The sequence below is a fragment of the Mus caroli genome, chromosome 10 (genome assembly GCF_900094665.2).
Source record: "Mus caroli chromosome 10, CAROLI_EIJ_v1.1, whole genome shotgun sequence".
NCBI classification, from domain to species: domain Eukaryota; kingdom Metazoa; phylum Chordata; class Mammalia; order Rodentia; family Muridae; genus Mus; species Mus caroli.
Window position 1 is genome coordinate 67,593,374 of NC_034579.1, and position 6,871 is coordinate 67,600,244.

The 6,871-nt window shown below is 40.7% G+C and overlaps 1 protein-coding gene and 1 pseudogene across 1 annotated transcript in view; one reads left to right on the top strand and one right to left on the bottom strand.

Annotated features, from left to right (window-relative positions):
- Pcdh15 (protocadherin related 15) overlaps positions 1 to 6,871 on the top strand; it is a 1,443,104-nt gene that overhangs the window by 545,165 nt on the left and 891,068 nt on the right. The window lies entirely within an intron of this gene.
- Positions 490 to 1,038, bottom strand: LOC110303632 (annotated as a pseudogene).

The window sequence follows — 6,871 nt, forward strand, 5'->3', positions numbered from 1 at the left end:
AGAGAAAGAGACAGGAGAAAGTGTGTGTGTGTGCGTGTGTGTGTGTGTGTGTGTGTGTGTGTGTGTGTGTACTAACAGAAGATTGTTATGTTAGTGGCTGGGTAGTACAACCAGGCATGCATGGTAGACAGAGAAATTGAAAACCTCGCAACTCTCCTGTCCACAAGACCTGATTCCTTAGCAGTCTGAATGTAGTGATAGAAACCTCAGTTTTCTGGAGAGTGAGTGGTTTTCATTCCTTTCTTTTCTTTCTTTCTTTTTTTTCTTTTTCTTTTTCTTTTTCTTTTTCTTTTTCTTTTTCTTTTTCTTTTTCTTTTTCTTTTTTTTTTTTGTCTCAGAAAGCTTTACTTTTACTTGGTCTAATACTTGACAGAGGCTCCAGAGCGGTTACAAAGCTGCCTAGTGGCTTGAGAGGTTCATTCAGATGGAGGTCCCAAGGCAGGCTGGTGCAGAGCAGAGGTGGAGCCCCTTGGAAGGCACAGAGGCCTCCTAGTCTTGTTTGAGAGTGAAGCGCCAAAAAAGATACTTGCCCAAAAATCCCTGGGGCACTCCAGTCTGCACTGGTTTTGGCCCTGCCATCCTATGGAGGTTGGTCAGGTGGTTGTCCATCTTCTTGGTGAGCTTCACCTCCTTATCCAGGAAGTGATTTTCCAAGAAGTTACAGAGTTGAGGGTCTGCGCAGGCAGACTCAAGGATATGCAGATCCAAGAGGGCCTGGTTCAGGTTCTTCTCCATGGCCAAGACAGCTTCCATGGCCTCCTGGGTTTTACCCTATTCATCTTGAAATGGCTTCTGCACATCCTGGAAGAGTGCACGGCCCCCGCAATCGTTCTGCAACTCAAGGAGACACTAGGCATCCTCTTGCTTCTCCTTGGCTAATTCGCAGAAGTGGCCTACGCCCTCCAGAGCCACCTCATCCTGGTCAAAAAAGAAGCCCAGAGAGAGGTAGGTGTAGGCGGCTGGCAGATGCAGGTTGACCAGGCAGTTCACAGCAGCTTCCACTTCAGTGGAATAATTCTGACGAATCTGAGAGGTCATGACTGATCCAGAGTATGAGCTAACCGCGAAGAGATGGTGCAGACTGGTCCTAGGAGCTGAAGGCGGCAAGGAGATGGTCCAGGAGACTGCGACTGGAGAGACTTGTAAGACAGCTGGAAGCAAGCACAGTGGGAGTCCCTGGGTCTGTTCCGTTCAAACACTGTTAAAGCAAGACACAGATCCACGGGACCTCCAAGGCTCTGTAAGCCTAATTGAAGCCCGGTTCTTACATCCATGAGGAATGGCAGCAGCCAGCAGTGAGGCATCTTCTTGATTCCAGATCCAGTTGATCTGACAATGAAATTTAAGTATCACACAGTTGACTTGATATTTGTCAGTGACATTCACTATACTTTCTTCTGAACCATGAGGTTTGTAGATTCAGTGTCCTGTAATAAAAAGAAGCCCTGACCACTATTCTTCTTCAATTTTGGCTGTTTCTGTGAGCATGTCCGTCTTCTCACTGAAGCCCATCTGAACTGTCCCATTCAGTACTGGAGAAAACATATCTTATATTTCAAATTAGAGTAAATATGGTAGCATGATGCCTCAACTCATTAAAAATTAATATTAATCTCTGCTAGTTTGGCAAAAAATGATTGACATCTGAGAGTAGACTCAAAAATTACTGATGCCTTTGAGAGAAGAAAGCTATGCTATTTATCAAGTCACATCTTAAGTGTTTTTCATGGTTACCAACATGTCAAATATTTATTAAAATGGAACTGCACCAAAACAGAGGTGTTAGTGACTGTACAGATGAACTCTGATGCAAAGGGCAAATATTTCATAAGCAGGGTATACTCTCCAGTTATACTGGATACAGTTTCTTCCTAAAGAACATCAGAGAAAACTGTAGTCACTGTCCTGAGTTCTACAGTCTTTACAGTGGTGTCAGTATCTGCATTGATGTCTTCTCCATAGTTAGATTGTCTTGCAAATCTAAAGGATGATTTCTCATACAGCACAACAGGTAGGAGCTGAACCAGACCCAAGTGAGAGAAATCAGGAGATTCAGCGCCTTACCTATAGAGGGATAGAGACAGATGTGTGCTGGGGATTGCTGATATCTCTCTTCTGGCTGCAGAAGCTTGCATGATTCCCCTGGATGCCAGATGAGAGCAACACATCTGCCCTGACATTCACTTTTCAGAGAGAGGAGAGAAGGGAAAATATTTCTGTAATATTAGAAAAGATCCACTCACATTTTTTCTGTCCTGAAAAGTGGGTTTGCAATATAAGAAACTGGTCAGCTTATCAGAAGTGCAGATTTGAATGAACTTCAGAGTACAGATGTGAATTCTGCATATGACAAAGTTCTTGTCATCTTTCCTATCATGATAGGCAGAGTGATAAATACAAAGACAAATCCTTCTTTGTGCATATTACTTACTAGCTCTGGCAATAATAAGTGATGAACCAATGCCCTGGACCATGTAGTCTGTTTATTATTATCTTATGATCATTATCATGACATCTGACTAGCCTAGTATAAACACATCAAAGACAACATACCCAGTAACATCCCCAGATCATCACCATCTGTTTCCTTCTTGAGGCATCTTTCTCTGCCACAGAATGGCTTGTCACAGATAAGGACTGCATCCCCAGTTTGTCCAGTGAAGTGAAGGCTACAGAGAGAAAGGCATGGTATTCAATACTACACTGTCATTGGTGCATGTGATGGGTACAGTTTGACACATTCTAATTACCAAAGCAAAATAAAGGAAGAGTTGGTTCTGAGGAAGTGCCTCCTGTCTGTTATCTGATGTCATCTTCATCCCAGAACATGACAGACCCAGTATCAACTTTTTCAAACAAGGTTTGAGGCTTGGAGAGTTTTTAATACATCACCATATGTCCAGTGTGGAAAAGCAAGCATCAGAATTAAAATCTTTACAGTGAGAAGACACAAATGCAGGGTGTGTGGCACTAATATCACACTCATGAAAAGATGAGAAGTCTTGCTTTTGCTAATAGTAAGGAAACCTGTTAAGTTTCCTTACTATTGAATACTGTATTTTCAGTTTGAATACTCTTCTGAGAATTTTCTTCCTTAATACTGTGTGTAGCCCATTTCTGACCCCTCTTCTCACTCCAACTCTTCCCTCCATCCTTATCAAGTGCATGACATCATCTACAATTACTGTTGTTACACACAATACATATTTATATATAATGTAAAATCTATAATATATAGTAAACTGTCCATTGTTGCTCCTATGTTTACTTGTTTAAAGTTGACCACTTGGGATACAATGACCTACTGGGGCCTCAGCCCTGTTAAATACAATTCTGCCTGCCTCCCTCAGCAGTCTCCTTTTACCTAGGGATGTGGCTCTGTGAAATCCCCACTATCCATATTTATACTGTTTATAGCTCACAATAGATGACTATGTAAGTTGGAACTTCTGTTTGGACTACTTTTTTAAATTAATTTATCTTTTACATAATTTTTTATAAAATATATTTTGATCAAGATCATATTATATCCCTTCCCCCAATGCCTCCCAGATACTTTCTGCCTCCATAGACTCCAAAGTTTGTGTCCTCTCACTCTCCAAACAAACAAATAAAAACAATAGTAACTTAAAAAAATAGTAAAACAAAACAAAAAGCACACATACAAAAACATAGAGTCCATTCTGTTTTGGCAAATGCACCAAGGCATAGGACTTCCCTTCATGATAGTTTAGATAATGAGGGAGACACCATTGGAGAAAACTGATTCTCATTTCCCCCGCAGGTATTATTAGCTAACAACGATTTTCAAACTGTAACATCAGAAGCAAACTGTTAAAGCAACAACAACAACAACAACAAAATCCTTTCAAAATTAGATTGTCCCAATCTCTTTAATTGTACCAGGTGGTTTTCCTTAAGCACTTCATCAACAATTTTGAACAGCTGGCTGAAAAGCAAGTATTCTCTTCAAACTCTTTTACAGGCAAACACATTGTAAAAAACTGAATCCTATATTCACCTCATGTCAATTGCCAAGAAGTATTTTGGTAGCTACTGCACCTTCAGGAAGAAGCATTTTTATCCCTTTATATCCACACAGTTCCTTGGGCTAAGTGCTGGTGGGATGGGTGACTCGTGTTCTAGAGCTAATTCCATTGTGCCCAGGGCCTTCATGGCTATCAGAGTTATATCCACCTTTAGTCAATTGCTGAGGTGGAATGTTCCAAAGTTTCAGAAACCTTTTTTTTTCAATTTTTACTGTTTGGTTTGGTTTGGCTTCTTTTCTTTTCTCCAGACACCAGAAGAGGGCATCGGATCCCATGACAGATGGTTGTGAGCCACCATGTGATTGCTGGAAATTGAACTCAGGACCTTTGGAAGAGCAGTCAGGGTTCTTAACCACTGAACCATCTCTCCAGCCCTGGTTTGGTTTCTTTTACAAGGCATGTTCTGACTGACAAGTAGCCTATGCTGGCTGACGTTGAACCCTCTTTCACCAAAGTCACAAGAGCAGGTTTTCTAGGTGTGCGTTAGAATGACCTATTCAAGTGTTCTTTTAACTCTGCTCATGAAAGAAAGACCATGTAAGGCTCTTCAGTGACCAGGGCTTGGACATGTACTTTTTAATCATCTTTTTCATGGGTCCATTTAAGATGGCTGTAAGCCTTCCACCCCCACAAATGCCTGCACTCATTTTTGGTATTTGTAATTAAATTTTTTACAAAAGATGGGGAGCTTCATACCCAGTTTCCATCACGAGCAATTTTCCTGCTCAGATTCTAGCCTAAAGCAACGCAATTGCAGTCTTCAAGATAGCCTGCGTAAAGCATGATGGAATGTGAAGGATAATTGCAAGCAGGAATCATCACATAAGAGTAATACTGAGCTGACAATAACTGACACCTCTTACATCCTCTTCTTCAAATGCTTAAGGAAGAAACAGAACTTTCAAGGGATCAAGGCCAAGGGAGGAATTAGAAGGCATGGCCTTGTAAGAGGAGGTGTGTCAGGTGGAATCTCAGGGTTGTTTTGATTTGCATTTCCCTGATGATTAAGGATGCCACCTCATACCAGTCAGAGTTACTAAGATCAAAAATTCAGGTGACAGCAGATGCTGGTGAGGATGTGGAGAAAGAGGAACAATCCTCCATTGTTGGTGGGATTGCAAGCTTGTACAACCACTCTGGAAATCAGTCTGGCGGTTCCTCAGAAAATTGGACATAGTACTACCGGAGGATCCAGCAATACCTCTCCTGGGCATATATCCAGAAGATGTTTCAGATGCCATTCACCTTTTCAAATAGTCATGGGCTCTAACCTTCTGGATCCATGAGCCCCAAATTTTAACACTTGATTCTATCAGTTGCCTGGGCTGTGGTGTTTTGTCTGGCAATAGAAAGGAAAATAAAACTTTCATGCATTAGAAAAGAAAATGTTAATTTTAAACGCGGATCTCTATTACATCAGTAAATCAATATCCTTATTGACTTAATCAAATGGCTTCATTCCTACTATTTTTCCCATTTAGTTCCTATGTTTTCATTGTTTCACTTCAGTTTCTGAAAGCGCATGTATCCTCAAAAGGTAATAGTGGATGAACATTTCACTGATTGGTATGTTTGCTTAAAAGTAACTCTGGTAAAGATTATTAAAAATGCCATTTTGAAATTATTCAGCTATGGTGAAAATTGAAAATTATCCATTCTACACTGCCATAATTATTCCTCAATTAAAAAATAATTTAAAGGTAACTACTTTCTAAAGTTACTGCTTATGAACAAGTTTATAAAATAACAAGGATTTAAGTTTTATCTTCCTAAAATATTTTACATAGCCAGGAGTGATGGCACATATTCCTTCAATCCCAGCACTCAGGAGACACAGGCAGAGGACAGTGGAAAAGAACTGAGTTCATTTAACATTCAACAGGTGAAAACCCATTCACTAAGGACCTTGTGGAAGATGGGACTACTTTTCTTCATTTCTGTCCCTACAGGTCTCACCCTCCCATCTTCTCTCTGCTACTTCCTCTCTTACCCTTTCCCTCCCTCCTGCTACTCCCTTTTCCTTCCACTGTCCTTCCTATACACACTTCTCCTTATAGCAAGTGTATGAGTAGAGTTTAAATCCAAACATTTCAGAATGTTGAGAGGATAAGAGCTCAATTCTTTTCTGTCATGGGGGGGGGGGAGGCTATGAAGACACAGGAATAGGATTTTAAATTTGTAAACAGTAGCTCCCCCCCTCCCCCGCTGCCTCCATTCTTCATGGATTAGAGAACTGTCTGCTGGTATCAATGTCTGCAAACAGTGATTTTGTAGGAAAAGCAGTGGCTGTCTTTCCTGTGCCTCTCAACATAATCACATCTGTTGACTTCTATATGCAGAGAACCCAGTCATCTTCAATATTTCAGGACAATCTCTTCATTAATTTTATGCCTCTGGTGAATCAGAACCTTGCTCAGTTAGCCTTTTAAAAAAATATTGGTTATTTTATTTATTTACATATCAAATGTTATCCCCCTTCTCAGTTTCCCCTTCAAAACCCCCCCTATTCCACCTCCCCTCCCTTCTACTTCTATAAGGGTGCTCTTCCACCCACCCACCCACATCTGCCTCACCACTCTAGCATTCCCCTATGCTGGGCAATCAAGTCTTCAGAGAACCAAGGACCTCCCCTCCCATTGATGTCAGATATGCAGCTGGAGCCATGAGGCAAACCCTTACATTGCTTATTCATCCAAATGCCTCACTGTCTTTCCATATTTGTTTATTTATATCCACCACTCAAGTTCCTTTTGAGTCAGTAAAGGTTTTGAAGGCCTTTCATTTCTTTTTTTTTCTTTTTTTTTAATTTTTAATATTTTTAT